We start from the raw sequence: 22,703 nt of genomic DNA, 5'->3' as shown, positions 1-22,703 counted from the left end.
TAAATATAGATAACACCTGGAGTCCCCCAAATTAGTGTGTCAGCCCCATTCTGGAGGCCCGATCTCATGTGCTCCCACCAAAGAAATTCCACACCAGCCAGTGGGAGTGATCCACTTGCCATTTCAGCCTCTTGAGGCCCTGGGATGGCCCCATGGGTGACAAGTCTCAGAGCTTCTCACAGCCCCTGGTTGAACCTACAAACGGGATAGCAGGTTGACTGAGATCCATGTGGGTTTCTATCTGGGCAGGGAAAGTCTTGCCTGGAGCATTGTGGGCTCCACCTGTTCATAGGCAGTAGAAGGGGACTGGAAAATGTTGAGGGAGACGCTTCCAAGCACAGACCTCCATAAGACATGGGGCTTGAGGCAGGAACCCTTGTTTGCCAAGACTAATGGTGGTTCTAAAAGTAGGCATTTCTTTTTTTCCAAATGCCCTTCCCCTGGACTCACTGTTATTCATTTTGTCACAAATGCCCACGGTGTCCAAGGCACTAAACATAATAAGTAATCATCTTGGTAATGGAAAATTCCACCTCCTTACCTAGAGTCTGACAAGCCATCACTGAATTTCCAAACAGCTTACCATCAATGACAGAAGTCTAAATACATACATACTTATAGTTACCTTCCAAGGCTCCAAGCGCATTAAGGGAGAGAAATATGAACTCTTGCCCCTATATTCATACTTTAATATTTTCTTCTGTTGCCTGATCATCTGGTTTGTGTGGGTCATGAAGCTGATGAGCCGGATGGCTTTCTCCTTCTAAATGAAGAGCCGTCAACCAAATTAGAAGCACTGAAGTAAAAGCCAAGTAGTAAAGGCCACAGGCAGGAGTTAGAGCTGTTTGGACATGGAGGACAGAAGTGGGACGTGGGGAAAAGTGTGGACTCTTGTGCACCCGTGTCCCAGACACAAAGAGAAACCACCAACAAATGCCGAAAGGGTCCTTTTCCTGAAATACCCGGGGACATGGGGTAACTCAAGCAGTGTAGCTATAGGGCACAGGAGATGAAATGGAGTATGTATTCCATTGAAGGGCCATTCTCCTCCTTTGCCGGGGAGCAAAGCAGAACTTTTTTACAGGGAGGATCCATGAGCGGAAGTTCCATCTTGTGACTTAGCCACTTTGCAGGCACCGGCAGATGTACCCTCTGCACAGGTATCAGTGTCCTCGGAGTAAACACTGGCAGAGACGACAGTTCCAAGGAATTTGCAAGACATTTTGAGGACATCAGCTATTCCTAAGTGGGCTCCAGAGCAGAAAAACACAGCAGGTGCAGCATGGTTACTGTGGCTGACAGACATCAGCTTTTAATTATGCACAAGTTAATATAGTGTTTAATACCGATCAAAAGTCTTCCTCCACTTCCCAGGAAAACGTTTCTTAGAAAAGTGAAAAGAACTTGTTGTGCCTCTTTGAACAGATCGCTCGATCCTTTGGAGACTCATTTTCCTTATCACAGAGATAGTATGAGGACTAAATACACCCTGAAAGGCTGCTATGTCTTTTGTGTTACTAGTTACGTGTTCATTCTTTTCTGAGGGTCAACAGTTATCACTGTGTTCTTTGGGTACATGTGAGGGTACAGTATCCTAGTTTTTAAAAAATGTGGGCTTCTTTTCTGGATCTTTCTTCTGGTTGCCAGTTACGGTGGTGAGTAATTATGTGCAAATGCACGCTCTCCACTGAAAGTTGTAAAAGGCAGAAAACTCATTTCTTCAGCGCCCTTGAAAAGCTACAAGACACTAGTGCATGTCTGTGTGCCAGCAGTTTAGAAATGAAAATCTCCACATTCCTTGTGCCTGGTCTCATTAATTCTCCCCACCCCATTGGTGTTAAGGTTTTATAAATAAGCAAGACAGGATTGATTTGTTCCATTTCAGCAAACTGTAAAAGAAAACAGTCAAGAAATCACTCCCATCATCATCCCCCACTGCCTCCCCAGTGTGTTACTCTCTACAACTGGGCAAAAGCCTTTCCCAATTAGGTGAAAGATGATTTCATTTCAGTAATCTTTAGAGAAGTTATTTCTGGTTTGTGCAAACATGCCAAAATAATGCAGCAGGCCTCATAAAGAGTCCACCTTGATTTCTCTCTGGCTGTGGGAAAACTCAAGATGCAGGAAGACCTGATTACCATATTATGAGGATTTATGGTGTTTAGCTGCACCTATGTGGATGTAGCCTAGAGGAATAGAAGAAACATGGAGGGAAGAATCAGAACACCTCGGGGTGTTGCGGGGGGCGGGGGGGGGGGAGGCGCTTAAAGGTGTCTGGTTCTGGGTTTACAAACGTTTTTAGTAACATCCTGGAAATTCCAGGCAAAGGTTGCCTTTTGGCTACGGATAGGGAGAGGGGCAAGAATCTTCAGCCAGAGCAGATCTACTTTTGCAGATTTCACAGTTGAGGCTTCCATAGATGATCAGTTTCACCCACCAATATAATCTAAAAACCTGTTGTTACATTGGTGGTTTGAATTCTCCCTCTGACTTCTCAGCCGATTCGTTCTATCACCTCAACAGTTCCAGTGACGGGGGCCCCAAAGCACCGATCTTTGGACAGATGTTCCCTAAATTCCCTTTTAGCTCTATTAATCCATACCAATGTATGAATATAAACAGGAAATGCAATGGTGTGGACATAAATTGAAGCCTTTTGTCTAACATGACTCATCAACTCTACATAGCTACTCTTCTTCCTATAGCTACTGAGGGCAAAAACATTTTCAAATTTATTTTGTTTTAACATATTTTTTAAAACATGTGAAACTACACCCCCCCCTCCCCATCCTGCCTTTTGACACAGGGTGTTGCTTTTTCTCTTCAAGAGGGAAAACATTCACATCAGGATTGATTTAAATTTTTCCCCCTTTTAAATCATAAACAGTCCTGGTACAAGAAACAGTAGCTGTTATTGATTAAAAGTTCATTTGCCTTGCCTGGGCTGATGATTGATACTTGGAGGGGTGGAGGGGTGTTGGATTTTTGGCTGGGAGATTGGAAGTGGGGCAATTTTGTCACATTACCTGTTCTTTATACGAGTGTTAGTGTTGGAGGAAATTTAGGTCTGGGGAAAGAGCTTTTTTTTTCTCCCAAAAAGTTGGTCCAACTTTTTGTTTTATTTTGTTTCTTGCTATGCTGTGTTCATCAGCTTTAAGTAGCGGTAGTGCATACGAGCTTGCGAGAGCCTCTCTAAATGGGCTTTTAATGGTCTGTTGAATAAAGCAGCTACCAGTTCAGGAAATGCATGCATTTTATAGGTGCAGATTTTCAAAGCTTCTATTTGTGAGTGCCAGTTGAGAGGTGCCTTTGTATATGTTCTTCACAGACCCAGTACAGCAATAAAGACCACTTCTGGAAGCATTAAAAAACAAGGAATAAATTTTCTTGTCCCACTTATACTTCTAATGTCAAGAATAATAATTTTTGTGGTTAAAGAAAAAAAAAGTATCTTTCCTTTAGGAAAGTTATTTGAGCTCATCAGAAAATCATAATTTTATAGGAGCGTGGCAATTGAATTCATTGAATGCATTTGCCTGTGATATTTGTAATCAAGGCATAGGGTTTTCAAGAAAGTAAGAAGTGATTAGCAGTTATAACAGAATTCTTAGTGTTTAGTTTTCTAATTTGTATGTGTTATTAACATTATCTCTCTTTTAGTTTTTAACTGAAGCCAACATACACCATATCCTTGAACTTGTCAGTTAGTAGAACATCTGGAAGTAATAGTGATCTTTGCACAACACCATTTAATATTGACGTATTAAATTTAAAATAACAGAATATATAATATGATACCAGGTTTTATTAGATAGCAATAAAGGCAACAAGTAGCTGTAACCAAACATTTTTTTTTAATGTGGTGGGAAACCTTAGAATTGAAAGATACTCCATTAAATTTATTTTTCTGAAAAATTGGAAAGACTGTTATTTTTCATATTTAATGGCACAGCACCTTGGCTGAAACTGAAAAAATGGTATTTTGTGGAAGCATAGTTTGAGAACCAGTATCATAAATAGAGATGCATGGAAATTCTGAGGTTTCTAGAGATCTTATATATCACAAGTTGGACTTTTTCAAAGTTGATTTAAAATCCTCAGGACCGTCTAAGTCTGAAACCAAAGGGAAAAAAGCAAATTAAGAAAATGCTGATAAATTTGACTACTGCAAAATGTAGTCCTTTTAGTCTGCTACGTAAAACTAAAATTAAGAATATTTAAAAGGCAAAAAAGAGAAACTGGAAAACATATTTGCAGCATATATTATAATGTATTACAAAACTGAAAATCATGCGAGTTTGTATAATTCCGCAAGTGACCAACTAATACTCGGGAAGGTAGAAAACAGTGGTCAGAAAATACTAAACAATTTACAAAATAAGAAATACATAAAACAATATGCATAGCAAAAATGACCCAACGTTATTATTATCTTTTGACGCTTATTTATTTATATTTGAGAGAGAGAGAGGAAAAGCAGGAGAGGGGCAGAGAGAGAGGGGATGCAAAATCCAAAGCAGGATCCAGGTTCTGTGCTGTCTGCGCAGAGCCCAATGCAGGGCTTGAACCCAGGAACTGGGTGATCACAACCTTAGCCGAAGTCAGACGCTTAACTCACTGAGCCACCGAGGCACCTCCAAATTACTCAGTTACTGCTAATCAGAGGAATCCATATTAAAACAATGAAATAACATTTATTTCTATCAATCAGTGGATTTAGAAAAATGGATGCAGTCAGACCCTGCTATGTATGTTAGTATAATTTTTCGAAAAATAATGCAGTAACATCTATCAAAAGCTTTAAATTTTTTTTATACTTTTAATATAATCAACATTTCCACTTCCAAACATGGGTTACCATCTCCCAGTTTTTCCTTTACGTTAAGGCTTTTGTAGGACAGTCTGTGTATCATTATTTAAAATTGGAAAGATGGAAATAATCTCATTGCTTAATTCTAAAGGACAGGTTAAGTAAATCACGGGATAACATACTATCATACTATCATAACTAACATATCATACTATCAGGCCTTTAATTATTGTGTTATAAATGTTTCCTTATTGATATTAGTAGGTATTCATCATTTTAATGGGAAAAAAGCAAGTATCAAAGATACAGTATGCCATGATTTTATTTCTGTTAGATTATATGTGCGCAGGAAATGGCTGGAAGTTCATATATCACAGTGTCTATTTGTCATTCTATCTGGGTGGGTGGAATTATGTGTGTTTATTCTGTTTGTGTTTTAGTCTATGCAATTTTTTTTCTATAATGATGATGTGTGTCAGATTGAGGGAGAAAAAAAAATGTATTTTCCATCCTGCAGAAGCTATCTAAGGAGACCAAATGACATATCTAGCTTAAGACATGTTATTACCTCCAACAATCGTCTTTCTTTCTCTAAAAATAATCTCTCTTATGGATTCTTCCTCTTTAGAACACTTTTCACCCGTTTTATTCATGGGTCATCTCAGCTGGTGACGACTTTCATATTTCTCCAAGGGAACGTATAGTTTGTTTCTATGCAATAAACTCTTCCAATCACCAGTAATGAAATCAAATCACTCTAAATTAGGGTCTTTGGGAGGGAAAGGCCAAGTCAATGAATAGCTTTGTATGATTTGAATGAATCCCTGAAGAAATAAATCAGACTCTTGGCTTTTATCTTAGTCCCAGCCTTTGGAACAAGAATGTTAACTCAGCCAGCTTAATGCTTAGGAAAACAAAACAAAAACAAAACAAAACAAAACAAAACAAAAAAAAAAAAAGAAAAGAAAATGTTTAGGAAAACCAAAAAAGAAAACAAAACAAAACTTAAAAGTCTCAGTGTCCATAAAAGGATAAAGATACTCATTTGATCCCATTTTTTGAGCATCTACCCAAAAGAGCTTAGTATGGACTAAATATGTTTAAAATGAACATCAGGAACAAACTTAGAAGGGAAAAAAGGAGAAATAATGTCTGGATTTTAGAATTGAGAGACCCGAAGGGGTGAAATGCCAGGGGTTCACAGCTCAGCCCTGCATCTTACAAACTGTGAGAATATAAAGAATCCACTTAATCCTTCTGCAGGGAGGTAATACCAAAGTAAGGATGTTATGATTGTTAAGTGAAATGAAATACATCGTGCAGTAAACAATTAGTAAATATCAGTTTCCTTCATTCCCAGGAGAAGAGAAGAGGGCAGAGGAGGAGAAAGCAGGAAATCTCCCTCACCTCCAACCCTCATCTCCAGAATTTCAGGCACAGCCCTAGCAGTCTGGTGGGGGAAATAGATATGTGTATATATATATATATATATATATATATGTGTGTGTGTGTGTGTGTGTGTGTGTGTGTGTATGTTTGGAGGGAGGAATGGTGGGAACGAGGGGATATTTGAAGACAATTTAAACATCCATCTGAGGGGCGCCTGGGTGGCGCAGTTGGTTAAGCGTCCGACTTCAGCCAGGTCACGATCTCGCGGTCCGTGAGTTCGAGCCCCGCGTCAGGCTCTGGGCTGATGGCTCGGAGCCTGGAGCCTGTTTCCGATTCTGTGTCTCCCTCTCTCTCTGCCCCTCCCCCGTTCATGCTCTGTCTCTCTCTCTGTCCCCAAAATAAATAAACGTTGAAAAAAAAAATTTAAAAAAAAACATCCATCTGAGAATCGGAACAGCAGCAACAACAACAAAATCGATAGTCGTAAAAAACAGTAACAACTGAGATAAGACAGTGTCCCAGCCAGTGGTGGGCCCGGAACACACAGATCACTATTTTTGAGACTCATCAGGTTCTGTCCCTGCCCTGCCTCCTCCTGGATCATGCCGAGGCATCTCAGGTGTGCTGCTTAGTGCTTACCCTGGTTTTGCTATTTGCCATTTGTCAGTTGCTACTTGCCAAATGAGAAAACAATTGTTTTCCTCTCTTTACCCAGAACAATGCTATACAAACACAGAACGTGATCTTTAAAAATGCTTTGAGCTTTAGAGAAGGTAACACTTACACCCAAAATATTATCGGTGTTGCTGTTGTCGTGTGCAGCATGGTTGAAGGTGTTCAACCTTGGAACTTGGTATTCATCTTGGAACTCTGAAGCTGGAGAAAATTCCACCTCGCTTCCAGCCTAAGCGGGAAATAGTCTGGAGGAGAGGTGAAATTTTAGGAGCTCTTGAACCATGGTGAATGTGGAGGAAATTTGATTAAAAAAATAGTTTACGAAGGGCACGGTGGGGGCTGGTGATCGGGAAAATCGGAATGGACATGTGGTATGTACCTCGCACTGAGTGTGGTTTGAGAGAGTTGGTGTGAATCAGGAATATCATGAATGTGAAATACATCCACCACAAGGTCTGCTATTGTGGGTTTGAGTTTGGAATCCTGAAGTGTTTCTTTAGGATCAAAGCTTTGGCAGAGGGAGGTGGGCATGGGGACAGGTTCCAGTCTGGCCAGAAGCAAAAGCTCCACATTTTCCTCAGGAGACATGTAGTCTGAGAAAATACATTTGGTTGCTCTGAGTGTACGTGTTCACATTTATTTTGGAGTCCTTTTTGAAATTTCTGAAGTGAAAATGCCTGTACTCTGAAACAGGGCAATCATGACAGCTGTTAATTCTCTGACTCTCTGTCTCTGTCTCACACACACACACACACACACACACACACACACACACACACACTAACCAGTATTTACTCTTTGATGTTTTATTAGTGCCACTACTTTTGGGGGCACACAGTGAATTGGAAAGAGTCCTCCTGAGGTCCATTTGAAGCTCTCTGCCCAAACTCTCTGGAGGAAAGGAAGAGCCATGCCCCAGTGAATCTCAGCACATTTTTTTCTACCATAAGTCAGGTTAGTTTTATTTGAGGTCAAAACGGCAATTGAAGTAGGAAATATGCTCCTGGTATTTGGAGAAGGAGAAGGGTATCTGGGCAGACCCAGGCCGCTCTGGCCCAGGTGTCTTACTGTGTCCCAGGGCAGAGGTAGCACTGCCACTCCACTGCGTCACATGAAGAACACCCAATTGGGAAGGACAGCCCTGAGCGTTTGGGCCAGATGTTCACAGCATCTTGCACCTTCCCAGGAAATTGATTTTGGGATAAAGGCGAAGCAGATGACTGGCAAAGGCTCCCGTGATGGAAATTGAAAATGTCAGGGAACAAAAGACATAGGAAATAAGAGTTCCCTTTGGATGCAGCTCTCTTAGCAACATCCTGTTCCCAGCCATGAGCCCACCACTCGGCCGGAGGGAATGAAATCCAAAATGGAATTTGGCCCCATTTCCTCTGACCTCTTGAGGTAGCAGTGGAGAAGGATGGCTCCCCATTCCCCATCTCCCAGTCTCCCTTTTCTCCCTCCAAATGGATGACTTTAGGGGGAGCAAAGTCTCTCCTCGCCCACCAAGTGGCATAGAAGCCAATTCTTAGAGTAAGGTATTAGATGTTATTTATATCTGTAGCTCTACTCCCTAGCAATAAGTACTCAATAAATGTTTGTTCATTTTGTGTGTGTGTGTGTGTGTGTGTGTTTGGTGACGGTGGGGGGTGGGGGCGCGGTGATGGTTAAGATTTCTGGAGCACCTCCCCTGGGTCAGGGTGCCAGGCCCAGGGACATAGTTTTATGTGAGCTATCTCACTCACCTCTTCTACCGGTTCAACGAAGTAGGTCATCAGAACTTCTCAGAAAATGGAGGCACGTGGAAATTAATGTCATATTTGAGCTGTGAGGGGTTGGTGTTTGAATCGCGAACTGTCCACTCCAAAGAATGATCTCCTTCCATACTGTGGTGATGATTATATCCTCTCAGGCAATGCGTAGGCAGCACCATACTTGCAAGGTGTGAAGTTGGACAACATCCGCTATCGTATCAGTGTAGAAAAAGGTTCTCCAAACTCCAATTGTTCCCACATGTTGGCTGATAGACCAAATCGCTTCTAAGTTCTTTTCTGAAGGAATCCCTTGGACTCAAAATCAGGGCAGAGTCATGTTAAAGATTACTGAAATGGAGTCTTTGAATGTACTTCTAGCATTTCCCCTCACTGGATGTGATACTACGTGAATCGGGTTGCCCTTCAGAGCTTCAGTTTGCTCAGCAAACAGGAATATGTCCCATCACCCATACTCTCACCATGGAGAATGGTCTTAACTCAAGGATTAAATTAGATAGGCTTCGTGAGAGAATTTGAAATCCGCCAGATCGTTAAGGTCAGAGACACTGTCTTTTATCTTTGTAAACCCCAAAACACCTGGGAAAGTGCTCGACAGGTTTGTGAAATGGTTTGTCAACTGGTATAGCTTTACATTCAAATACAAGACTTCCATGTTTCTGGTTCAATTTAGATAGTTGTCACGGCAATCAGCGGTCTCTTCCTTTCCAGTGGCCTAGGGGAGGTGGCGGTAACTTAGAGGGCACTGGTTGTCTGGTGAACCTAAGGAGAGGGTTTGAGATAGTTAGAGTCGAGCCATCTGAAGGTGCACGGCTTCAGCAAAAAACCTAGAACCTAAGACTAACATGGGTAGCAGGCTGCCCACCTTCAAGGACACATATGTACTTGAACAACAAACATATCAATGATGACCAATGTTGACCGATCACAACCAGATCCTCCGAATGTTACAGAAAGAAGAGTTCTTGAATGATACCAGAGAAGTGGGAGATTTCCTCTGCGGTTATCAACATGGCAAAGACCTGGATTTTGATTTTCTACCATCCTGACTGGAACATATTAAATTAGATTTAAAGAAACAAATGTGTGTGACACTTAATTGCCATGGCATTAAGAATTAAAGTTCATACTTGTTAGAAAGGCCATAACATAACTTTTGACCTAAGAGTTGGTTATGTAGCCCATATAAAATTTGTGTAAGTGACTTACCACCACATGAAGACGCTTCCTAATTAATAAATGTGGCTGTACGAAGCCTTTTGGGAAGCTCTGGTAGAAAACACTCCCATAGATCATTCAGAAGCTTCTTAATTTTTTTTTATGTTTATTTATTTTTGAGAGAGAGAGAGAGCATGTGTGTGGGAGGGGCAGAGAGAGAGAGAGGAGACAAGAGTCCGAAGCAGGCTCCAGGCTCTGAGCTGTCAGCACAGAGCCCTATGTGGGGATCGAACCCGCGACCGCAAGATCATGACATGAGCCGAAGTCGGACACTCAACCGACTGAGCCACCCAGGCACCCCCAGAAGCTCCTTTAAATCCTGTTTATATTCATGTTATTGTTTAGGCTTTATGCATGTAAATTGACCTGAGCCACACAACAACCGCACAAGGTAGATGATAATATTACCATTTTACAGATCATGGAAGACGAGCGACAAAGACAATAATCCAATAATCAACCTTCTATATTTAACAGTGGTCCAGAAAAGCTGTGTGTGTTCCCACGGACTAACAGTTATTGATTCTGAATGCACAGCTCATGTGACAGGTGTCTTGGCAAACAGGAAATGGATGACAGAGCCTTCTAATAACTGTGTAATTTTAAGAGGCAGATCAAGAAGACATGAGTATTGGATGGGGAGCAGATGGCTTTCATATTTCTTTACTATGTAGTACACAGTGAAGAGAATGCAGAGTCCACTTGGGTGATGGAAAACCAAAGTTTCCTGGCATGTCTAACACTTACGACTCTCCCCTTCTGCTTAGGGAAAACACAAAACACATCACAAGCACTAATTGAACAAGCACTCTTGAGGTCTGATCATCAAATTATCTTCAAGAGGTTGGAGAGAGAGAGAGAGAGAGAGTGAGAGAGAGAGAGCATAAAAAAAGAAAGAAAAAAAGTATTAGAACAAAGACCAACAGCAATATTTTGTTCTTTGTTCCCATAGTCTCATCATAGCTGAATCAAGTTGCATGCATATATTAACTCTGAAAGATGTGAAGGATAACCTTCTTGATTCTGACAGCTGGTGTTGCACAGCAACTGGGGTCATGGATTACACAGCCTTACTGGATATATTGTCAAAATGTTTTGGTTAAGGAGAATAAAAAATCAACAGCTCTCCCTTCAAGCCTTGTCTACCCTAAAATACTTTGCAACAAAATTAAGTAATACATCCATCAAATCATGTGATTTTTCAGTCAGCTTCTCCTGTCCATTCTGCACACTTTTCTTCTGCCCTTGATTGTTGCCACAGCATCAGAACCACCCACCCTTCCAGCTTCATTTACAGCAGCCTCCACTGGGCCTAGGTATTTTGATTACAACCACAGATTGACTGACCTCCCATCCTCCCATTTTCCTTCCAGGGACACTTGTGGTTTAAGCTAAATACCATGCCGCTCTAACCACTTAAAACAGAGCCACTGATTAAGACACAGCTATAACAATTGGATGCAAAGCTCCTGTTCTGAGAGTGACCAACATCCTGTGCCCTGACAAACAGCCAGTCCAAACACACTGGAGGCTAAATGGAGCTTTGGTGGAAGAGTGGTTAATTGTGTGTTGGTTCCCATGGACAGAGTCCATGTTTCCATGTGTCATTTCCAGACTATCCAAGAGGAATTATAGGAGAGGCCAGATGAAAGGCTTGGTATGAGTGATAAATAGGGGTGAGAAAAGTGGAGACTAGTTGGGTTATATGAACTCCTGAGAAGGTTATTCGTGGACATTGAAGCTGGGCATTGTGCCCTACATGGCTTGGATGTAAGCTGTCCTTGCTTGGATGCCTGAAGTCCTATCTTCATAGGTTCAATGTTAGGTTCCAATTCCTCATCACAAAGCTTTATTTGATCTATTTTGGTTTCTATTTGACTACAGATGTTTATTGAGCACCTTCTATGTGCCGGGTACTAAATGCCAGAAATAAGAAACGAACAAGACAGATAAGGTCTCTGCCTGGTTTGCATCCCATTGGTGGAAACAGAAAATGGACAAGTAAACAAGGTTACTTGGGATCATGGTAAGTGCTATGAGGAAAAATAAAGGAATTAGACAGGGAGAGATGCAAAAGAGTAACTGGGATACTAGAAATCCCCTTTAAATTAGGTGTTCAAGAAATGCCTTCCATAGTGGAAAGTGCAGGAAATCGTGAGAAGAGACGGAGCCAGTGACAGGAAGATCTGGGGGCGGGAGATCACAGAAAGCATTCGGAGGGAGGGGGGAGAACTACACGAGACAGTCGTAAGGTAGGAACTTAGGGTTTGTGTGTCCTAAAGGAAGCCATGTGACTGAAGCATCCTGAAGAGAGAAGAGAGAAGACCAGAGGAGGTTGGGGAGGCCAAGAGAAGCTACATCATGAAGGACTATAGGCCATGGGAAAGAGTTAAGATTTTACTCCAAACACATTTTGCTTTCTTCACTTCAACTCAGTGGTCCATTCTCCTAAGTTTGCATTGACGGTTTGATCGCTACATTAGGGATATCCAATCCTAATCTTTGGCCAATACCAAATTGAATTATAAGTATATAGCATTGAACTGTAAGTATGTAGATTGGAAACCATTCACTAATGGCTCTTTCCATTAAGCTTTTTATGGCAAGGATCTGTTCTCTCATTTGGCATGTCCCACTCAATAGCTTCTCATTGTTTACCATTCTGCTTTGGCAGAAAATAGACATTAATTCGAGAGAATGGCTTTTGGAGATAGATTTTACTTTTGTCAGTTATCGATGATGGAAAAACTATAAAGGATGTCTTTCTGAAAAGGGGCAGGTGATACCTCTCTTAGCCTGTTGTTAGATCTAAACGAACAGTTTTATGTGAGAGAAAAAAATTGAGATTCCAACTCAGACTTTCTAAGTTTTAAGTCTAAGTTTACTAAGAAACTGTGTGTTAAGTAAGGCTATGCACCTGCAGTGAAATACTGAGTAAAATCAAAGACTCAAGCCTGGAACTAGTTTTCCCAAAAATGTACACTGAACAGTTTCCGCTACATGATTTTACAGGAGTATCCATAATCTGCCATTTCCCAGGCATCTGGGCTCATGAATATTCAGACAGGTAGAGTGCTGAATACTTTATTGAATGATGACATCTGGCACTCCTGGATTAAGTGATGCTTCTAGTCCTAGGAGAAATAACGTAGGTTACTACTAAGCATACTCGTTTTTATATAGAGTTCACTTATTAATGAAAAAATACATTCTCTATCAGTTCAATGAATTTTTTCTAGGCAATAACCTTGTACAGGATGTGCTAAGGTCTAGAGAAATACGAAGTTCCATATTTACAACCTTGTACCTGGTATTCACTAGTTTTGTTTTGTTTTTTTTTTTAGGAAGTTTTGTTTTTAAGCCCCAGGTACTATTCAAGATACTGAGTCTACTTGTGTCTCTGAGAAATTTTATGACCTTGTTTGATAAGCTGCAATAAACCTACTTTAATAAAAATCTGAAACTCTAGGATCTAAGTGTTAAATTGGCCCCAAGGAAATTTCTGGAAATGTATGGGGCCATGGTAAACTGTAGACCCCAGCTCAAGACTGTTTGACCAAGGACCCTTGGGGATTATTAATGTGTGTGAAAATCTTTTATACATTTTGTCTTTCCATTTCTAAGGCACAACAACTACAGGCATAGATTGTAGGCAAAGTATATTTACATTTCTTAAATCCGTGTTTCCAATTCCAAACTATTCATTCAGATCCTGTTGGTGGTGGCGAAAGGAATCCCTAGACTTGGACATTCCTTGCTTTAAAGTGTAGGGTATTGTATATTTCCCCAATATTTGTGCCTTACTGCTCCTTTGAGAACACAGATTCTCTGCACTGATGCTTCATTTCTTCACTAGCAACCCCCACATCAGATCTTAATGGTCATGGTGCCCACTATACATAAGTCTTTTCTCTAAAAATATCAAATTGTCCAGAACTGATAGCTTTCATGGAAAGTCCATTACTTTGTTACTTCTGGCAGGCACATGTGTTTTCCTTTGGCTGGCCAGGCTAGTGGTGTTTCCAGCAGCGTGGATAACTGGCGACCCCGTGTAGTTCCTTCTCTTAAGCCTGTCAAAGTCTTGTCTGACACAGGTAAACTGGACATGACTGTATAAACATACCAGGGCATTTGGTGACACCTCTAAACTGTGACACCTTGCCAGAAAGTCTCCCTAGCATGTCAGTGAGTGGTTAAAGCTTTCTGGGTCCAGTACAGTGCTTCACCACAAGATAAGATTTCTGCAAGCAGAACTTTGTCTTCAAGGTTTACATTTTGCTTAAAACTTAAGCTCCAAAAACTTCAGGTCAAATTCCATTGCCATTGATTTTCCCCTTGCCATTCAGGGTTGGACAGTCCCCAAGGGTTCCTTCTGGAACCTTGAGCCCATTACTTTCCAGTTGCGTTTCTGCCCTTTTCACTTCTCAGCCGTAAGTGTGTTTATCCTGACTCATATACTACCTTTCCCTTCCAGAACACGTTTAAATAAAATTGTAAATAGGGATCCAAGTTGCTTTTTCATTTCACATTCCACGGAATTGTATAGAACACCCTCCATACTCTTGTATAGAACTGCCCTCGGGGAAGGACTCATTGGCTTTCCACGTTCTGCTGAAGCTGATGGTCAAAGCATGGGAAAGTTAGACATTTGCCCTGTAAAATAATCCTCCAGTACTTGTTGTGCTGTCCTCTCATTTCTATCATGCTAAGCATTCTATTTAAAATATATCTTTGTGGGGAGCCTGCGCGGCTCAGTTGGTTACGCGTCCAACTCTTGATCGCAGCTCAAGTCGTGATCTCATGGTTGGTGAGTTCCGGCCCCACATTGGACTCTGCGCTTACAGCATGGAGCCTGCTTGGAATTCTCTCTCCCTCTCTCTGCCCCTACCCACTCGTGCTCTCACTCTCACTCTCAAAATAAATAAATAAACGTTAAAAAATTAAAAAATATATATACTCCGTTGTTTTCCTCCAGAGGAAAACTCTCATAAAGTAACGACCACAGTTTTCACTCAGCACCTTGCCTCTCCTCTTGGTGGACTCTCAATTAGTGTGTGTTGAATTGAATTGAAAACCAGTTACATGAACTGGTTAGGTTTAACCTGGTCTTAGAACACAGCCTGATTAGTTGATAGCTCTTCTCCTTAAATTTTCTATTTTCGGGTACTCTTTGTATTTTTCAAGTCTGAAACTTTTAAACACAAGGGCCTAAAGAATTTCATCCATAGCCACAGTGGCTGAAGTGTTTTAATTCCAAGGTAAAAATATGTACTGCCTCATCTGTAGCCTGCATATAGATTTATGTTTGGATCTTCAAGATAAATTTGCCTTCTAAAAGATCACCTAGGATAATGGAAGAGAAGCTTCCATCTATCTTTACTAAAAATAAAACCTCCGGTCTTAATGGAACACAAGATGTCTCCCTTGCACGAGATATAATGCAGCTGGGGTAGAATTCTCTGATGGGTTTTTAGCGAAAAATGCCCTAGTCTCCTTCTCATTCCCTGAAGCACTGGGTAGCTGCCAACTCATTCAGAATCTGTAGGCATCTGGTAAAGCTCTGGTTTGATTGCCTCGGTCAGGTTGGATAGAAGTAGACCCAGACATTGCTCTTCTAGACATGGCTTCTCTGTTATTGCCTTGAAGTTTATCCACTCTGTAAGCTCAATCACCTTGAAAATTACCCTTAGTTTTCCATCACTCACATTACCTTAGTCAGTTTCTTAGCTACTTGGATTTTGTGTGGAATATTTATCAAATTAAATCACACCGATGGGCCCTGGGATCCATGAACTATAAATACATTTATAGTTAATCATCCGACTAAATTCTTTCCCGAGATGAAAAAAAAATATATATCAAAAAGGCCATCTTCTAGGAGTTTCCAGATTGTAAAAATGCAGATCTTGTCTGCGTTGTGATATGCCTCTAACAGGGATCTGTCTAGCCTCAAGTGGGAGAAAGAGCTTTAGAGAAAAGTGGTAGCCCTTGGTTATCAAAAGGTTAAGTGTGACTTTGGTGCCTTTGGGGGGGGGGTATTCTTTTTTTTTTTTTTTGTCAGGATTAAGCATAAGCAGAGGTAATTTTGGAGTTAATCAGATTTCAAAGCATGTAGAATTTTTAAGTCTGCATATGTATATACCATAACAATGCTTTATTAATAGATTCTTGATCATACCACTTATTAGTGGAAGTGTCTTCATGGATAAGTGGACAAAGATTGATTTGAATCGATTTGTTTATTCACAAAAAGAGAAAGGCTTCATGTTTTCATATCTTTTATCTGTGAACAACTTTCAGACCCTTAAAATGGTCTATGAACATGTCCAACTCAATACCTTTCAACTTGGAAAACTCAAAAAATATGTGAGAACTTATAAATGATGACAGAGCCCAAGTGAGGGTTTTAAAATAAGTAAATGATGCATAAAATTACAGAATTGTACAAATGTTTTATAAGAAGACATACCATTGCCCAAATACCATCCACCTATACACACTCCTCACAGAATCTCCTGCGGGCTCTCAGAAAGTAGTAAGACAAGCTTTGTGCTGGAGAAACACACAAGAGACACAGGAGGTGATGATGGTCCCAGACACCAGGTGGAAGTCTAAAAGGTAGATGAGCTTCAGAACTTTCTTTTAACAGAGGTTCTCAGAATAACAGAAACTTAGATGGCTTTCCTACATCCCCAGGGCTCCCAGTGGATTCTCTTTCACAGCTGCCTGATACTGGTCATGTTGAGCAGGAGCCCCAGCTTTAGAATAACAGAATAGTAGTAGACAGGTGTCACTTAGCCATATGTTATCTCCTGTCTTATTCTTTCATCGTGTGGTGTATTATTATTCCTGTGTTATTGTGGTCACAGCAGCTAGAATATGTGGTTTGTGGGCAAGGATGAGAAAACACCACTTTTAGGGCTAAAAGTGAAATATATTATCTCATGTAACCAAATGCTGAAGCCAGGGGTTTGAATTCTATCAGCCTCCCTCCCCTCCACCTTTTACTCTCTCCTTTTCTGTCTTTGCTTCTTTTCCTGCATGCCAGTCCTGTGCTAGCTCTAAACATGGCTTCTGCAGCTCCCAGGCTCGCATCTCAGCTTTGACATCAGAGCAGAATTGAATCAAATGGTAATTTCTGTATTTGTAGTAAAAACACAACGCCATGTTCAATTCCCCCTAAGAGTGGTTGCATCTTAAAAAACATCAGTCCATAGATTAAATGTCAACACAGAGTTCCTGTATTTTAAAACATAAAAGAGATTTTTTTCAGTTAACTTGTCCAAATAAAATATGAATGTCAGTAATAATATAGGAATCAGGCAAATGAAAACCTCATATACTTCAGGTGAGAATGTAAAGTGTCACAACCACTTTGGAGACCTGGATTTGCAGTTTCTTAAAAAGTTAAACATATATTTATCATAAAATCTCATTTTTTCACCCCTAGGCATTTGTCCAAGAAACATGAAAGCATGTGTTCATAGAAATATAGGTATACCAATAATCCGAGAAATCTTATATGTAACAGTGTAAAACTGGAAAAAGCCCAAATGTTCCTCAACAGGCGGATGGATAAACAAATTGTGGTATAGCCATACAATGGGATACTACTAAGGAATAAAAAGGAATGAACTGTTGATTCATACTACAACATAGATGAATCACAAAATAATTATACTCAGTGAAGGAAATCAGACAGAAGAAAAGTACATATTGTATGATTCTACTTATTTAAAGGGAGAGAAAGCAAACTCATCTATAGTGACAGAAAACAGATCAATGTTTGCCTGGAGGGAGTAGGAGTGTGGAATAAAGAAGAGCAGAAGGGAGAGATTATAATGGAGCTTAAGAAAATATTTGGTAGTGGGGCACCTGAGTACCTCAGTCGGTTGAGCATCCGACTTCGGCTCGGGTCAAGGTCTCGTGGTTGGTGAGTTCAAGCCCCACGTCAGGCTCTGTGCTGGCAGCTCAGAGCCTGGAGCCTGCTTGGGATTCTGTGTGTGTGTGTGTCTCTCTCTGCCCCTCCCCTGCTTGCTCTCTCCCTGTCTCTTTCAAAAATAAGTAAACATTGTAAAAAAAAAAAAAAGGAAATACTTGGTAGTGATGGGCATGTTCGTTATCTTCATTGCAGTGATGGTTTTATGTTGCTTATATTTGAAAATATTTCAGATCATACATTTTAAGTATATACATTTATTGCAGGTCAATTAAACTAAAATAAAGCTGTTAAAAATTTTGTAGAAGTCAACTAAAGTAACACTTCAGGAAAAAAAGTATAGTAATAAAGGCTTACAGTAGAAATGAAGGAAGGCCTCAACTCAACAATCAAGGCTTCCACAATAAGAAACTAGAAATGAATATAACAAATAAAGCGCAAAACAAGCAGAAGAAAGAATATAATTAGGAAAAACATTAATGAAATTGAAAAGATAAATACAATAAAGTTAATAAAAAACCAAAAGCTTGTTGCTTGAAAAGACCAATAAAATTCGTAAACTTCTAGCTAGATTGATCAAGGGAAAAAAAATGGTCAAATGTCTATTAAGGTAATTGAACCAGACATTGTAAACCTTCTCCCAAAACCTTCATGCCCAGATGTCTTTACAATTGAATTCTATCAAGTAGCTATGGAATAAATAATATAACTTCTAGAAAAAAATCTCCAAAAAAAGAAAGGAAGAGGAAGGAACACTTCCTAACTCACTTTTATGGGTCAACATTACCCTGATACCAAAACCAAAAGACATTTCAAAAAAAAAAAAGGGGGGGGGGAAACTACAGATCTATATCCCTTGTGAACATTGATGTGAAAATCTTTGACAAAATTTTAACAAGTGGAATTCAGTAATAAAATTAATATGTCATGATCAAAGTAGTTTCTTCTCAGGAATTCAAGGTTTGCTCAACATTCAAAAATTAATAAAGGTAATTCACCATATCAACAAACTAAAAAGAAAAAAGCATATAATTATATCTCTCGATGAAGAAAACTCTTCTCAACATTCAATATCTTTCTTTATTGATTAAAAAAATCTCAACAAAATGGGAATGGAAGAGCATGTCCTTAAAATAATAAGGGGTCTCTAAGGAGAACCTTCAGCTAACATCATGCTTAATGGTAAAAGTATGGTAAATGCTTTTTCCCTAAGACCAATAACAAAACAAAAGTGTCTACTGTCATCACTTGCCCTCAACATTGTACTGTAGATTCTAAAACTACGGGGCTTCTTAACATCGGCACTACTGGCATTTTGGGCCTAATAACCCTTTGTTGGCTCAATATCTTGTACATTGTAGGATGTTTAGCAGCACTCCTTGCCTCTTACCCAATAGACATCACTAGCATGTTCTCCAGTTTTGTCAACCAGAATGTCTCCAGACATTGCCATATGTCCTCTGAGGTGGGAACAAAATTCATCCCACTTGGAGAATCATAATTCTAGACAAGTGTATATGGAACAGGAAGGAAGGAAGGAAGGAAGGAGGAAAAAAAGAAAGAAAACAGATTGGAAAGAAAGAAGTAAAACTGTATTTATTAGAAGCCAACACATGATTGTTTATGAAGAAAATACTCAGAAATTGCCAACAAAGAGGTAAAAGATACTAGTGAATGAGCTTGGTAAAGCTGTGAAATACAAAGTCAATATAAAAAATCAATTTTATTTCTGTATATTAGAAATATATAATTAAAAAGTGATACTTAAAATCATTATTACAATAACATTAAAAGCCTTAAATACTTAAGGATAAATTTAAGAAAATATGTGCAAGATTTGTATATTGGGAGCTACAGCACTAAAAGTTTAAAAGTTAAAAACTAAAGTTAAGGGGTGCCTGGGTGGCTTGGTCGGTTAAGCATCCGACTTCGGCTCAGGTCATGATCTCACGGTCCATTAGTTCGAGCCCTGCGTCGGGCTCTGTGCTGACAGCTCAGAGCCTGGAGCCTGTTTCAGATTCTGTGTCTCCCTCTCTCTCTACCCCTCCCCTGTTCATGCTCTGTCTCTGTCTCAAAAATAAATAAATGTTAAAAAAAAAATTAAAAAAAACCCCTAAAGTTAAAAAGACCTAAATAAATAGGAGATCTACCATTTTCATGGATCAGAAGACTTGTTAATAAATGTCAATTCTTCCCAAATTGATCTAAAAAATCAACTGCAAACCCAGTCAAAATAGCTTTTTTTTCTTTGGCATAAATTTAAAAGCTAATTCTAACATGTATACAGAAATTCAGAGGACCTAAAATAGCTCCCCAATAAATATTTTATTTTATTTTTTATTTTTTTTAACGTTTATTTATTTTTGAGACAGAGAGAGACAGAGCATGACGGGGGAGGGCCAGAGAGAGAGGGAAACACAGAATCTGAAACAGGCTCCAGGCTCTGAGCTGTCAGCACAGAGCCCCATGCGGGGCTCGAACTCACAGACAGCGAGATCATGATCTGAGCCTAAGTCGGAAGCCCAACCGACCGAGCCACCCAGGCACCGCCCCAATAAATATTTTAAATAGAAAAATCAAGTTGGAGGACTTATACTCCCTGTTTTTAATCCTATAAAGCTATATTAATCAAGATATAATGGTGTTGGCAAAAGGATAGACATATAGATCAATAGGACAGAATATAGAACCCAGAAAATAGATACACACACATATTTGTTCAATGTTTTATGATAACGGTGCCAAGGTATTTCAATGGGTAAAGTATATTTTTAATAAAAAAATAGTGCTAGAACAATTAGATATTAACCTTTAAAAAGATGAAACTTGACCCTTACTTTTGCCATACAGAAAAATCAACTCAAAATTGATTGTAGACTTCACGGTACTAAAACTAAGATCCTTTTGGAGGAACATAGAAGCAAATATTTGTGACCTTCAGCTAAATGAAGATATCCTAGATTGGACAAAAAAAAATCTGCAAATGATACAAAACAATTGATACAGTGGAGTCCAACAAAACTAACTTTGCTCATTAAAAATAGTATTACAGAAATGAAATGGAAAGCCACAGACTAGGGGGAAATATTGCCAAAACACGTAACTGACAAAGAATCTACGCAAAATAAAAAAGAACATGTACATCTCAGTACCGAAAAGACGGACAACATAAAAATATAAGTAAAACATTTTAAAGCCCACGCACCAGAGTAGATATGTAGATGACAAATAAGCACAGAAAAATGTGCTCAAGATCATCAGGGTAACATAAATAAAACCATAATAAGATATCAACACATACGCATTAGTATGGCAAAAATGTAAAAAACTGACCCTACCAAATGTTGGCAAGGATATGTACACAAGCAATTGGTGCTCATATACATTGCCAGATATCCCACGCATTCCACTCTATGTTTTTGCACAAGAGAAATAAAAACAAAAGTCCACTACAAAACTTGTACTCAAATGTTTACTGCAGTTTATTTATAAGAGCCCCAAACTGGAAACAACTCAGATTTCTATCAACTAGAAATATTTTTAATCAGACCTAATTTTGAAAAACAAACAAACACATTCAGACCTGATTGGAAAGCCTGTAATCACATGTTTTTCTCAACTTTTAGAGTCATAGCCAGATGTCTTCATCGTCAATTAAAAAGTTCTGATTTTTACTAAAACTTAGAAGACACTCTTCTAGGATCTATTAGTACCTCTCTTATAAAGGGAAGAAGAATGAGGCTCCATGAGTTTCATTCTTAGTAACCGCCGTGCACACAGCATAATGCTAAAAGCAACTTTAAGAAGGGCCTCCAGAGCTCTTATGAGCTGCCAATTGGGTATATTACAACCAAGATCAAGAGGACAATAAGGAACAGGAAAGGAGGCTTAAAAAAAAAAAAATCTAAGGCCTTCTATGTCAGACCAGACTTCCCAAGGTCCTGGCACCAAGTGCCATTTATGAGGCCATTCAGGGCACTGGAAATGAGAATGTCCTTAGATGGGACAACCAAAGTCAAAATCCTGTAAGCCATACCCCTTGTGCCCTTGTGTGGAGACAGTCACTGGAAGATCTGAATGCTCTCGGGGACCTCAATCTGCGAGGGCTCAGATAACCAGTGTCCCTGACAGGAACGAATGGGGCCCCGGCTCTTCATGTTAGCTCCCCTGAACCAACCAAACCCAGAGCCTTCGGTAATTCTGGAAATAGAAGGAACACTGGTTGATTTCCTTCTTGACACTGGAGCCACATTTTCTATCCTCCTTTGCACTCCCGGCCAACCAACCAAATGCAGCTCAACAATTAGAGGCATCTCCAGAAGACCTGTGACTAAATTTTTCTCTTAGCCACCAGGGTGCATATGGGGAGACATTTTTTTTCCACATTCTTTTTTTTTGATAATGCCAGAGAGCCCCACTCCCTTGCTACGAAAAGACATTAGGACTGAATTAGGGACTATAGAACCACTAGCTCCAGGATGGATAAACAATTGCCTAAATATATAGTAATCTGGACACTGAAGATCAATCTTTCCTTGAAGGAAAATTACATATGCCTCATGGAGTTGTTCCTGTGCAAACTGGATGGCCAAAGGAAGATTCGAGGATTGAGAACCAAACACTAGTTCAAAAGCTTACTTATTCTAAGCAACAATAGCACAAGATCCAAATAAATATGGAAGAGGGAGGAAAAGCTACAGTGAAATTTAAAAAATAAATGACCAGATAGGTCAGAGACTTTTTGAATGGCTACAATGCATCTTTCCTTCCCATGGTGTGACCACCTCCCTAGGAGGCATTGCATTTGGAATATTAATGCTCGCTGGTCTAATATTCTTTTTGTATGTCACTCGTAGAAGTTGTTGCATATGCCAGAAAAATAAGAAAATTTTGCTAGCCCAGA

General features: G+C 39.7%; 1 long non-coding RNA gene across 1 annotated transcript in view; it reads right to left on the bottom strand.

Moving 5' to 3' along the window:
* Positions 1-3,785: 3,785 nt before the first annotated feature.
* Positions 3,786-22,703, bottom strand: part of LOC121014972 (uncharacterized) — a 161,498-nt gene continuing 142,580 nt past the window's right edge. Inside the window, exons 5-6 of the long non-coding RNA XR_005783540.1 lie at positions 6,984-9,405; positions 3,786-4,113 (exon numbers count right to left, since the gene is read on the bottom strand). This is a non-coding gene — a long non-coding RNA (uncharacterized LOC121014972). The remainder of the gene's footprint in view (positions 4,114-6,983; positions 9,406-22,703) is intronic.

Source organism: Herpailurus yagouaroundi, unplaced genomic scaffold (assembly GCF_014898765.1).
Source record: "Herpailurus yagouaroundi ecotype Mexico unplaced genomic scaffold, PumYag 205, whole genome shotgun sequence".
Taxonomy (NCBI): Eukaryota; Metazoa; Chordata; class Mammalia; order Carnivora; family Felidae; genus Herpailurus; species Herpailurus yagouaroundi.
Note: the sequence above shows the minus strand (reverse complement) of the source record. Positions and strands in the feature narration are given on the sequence as shown.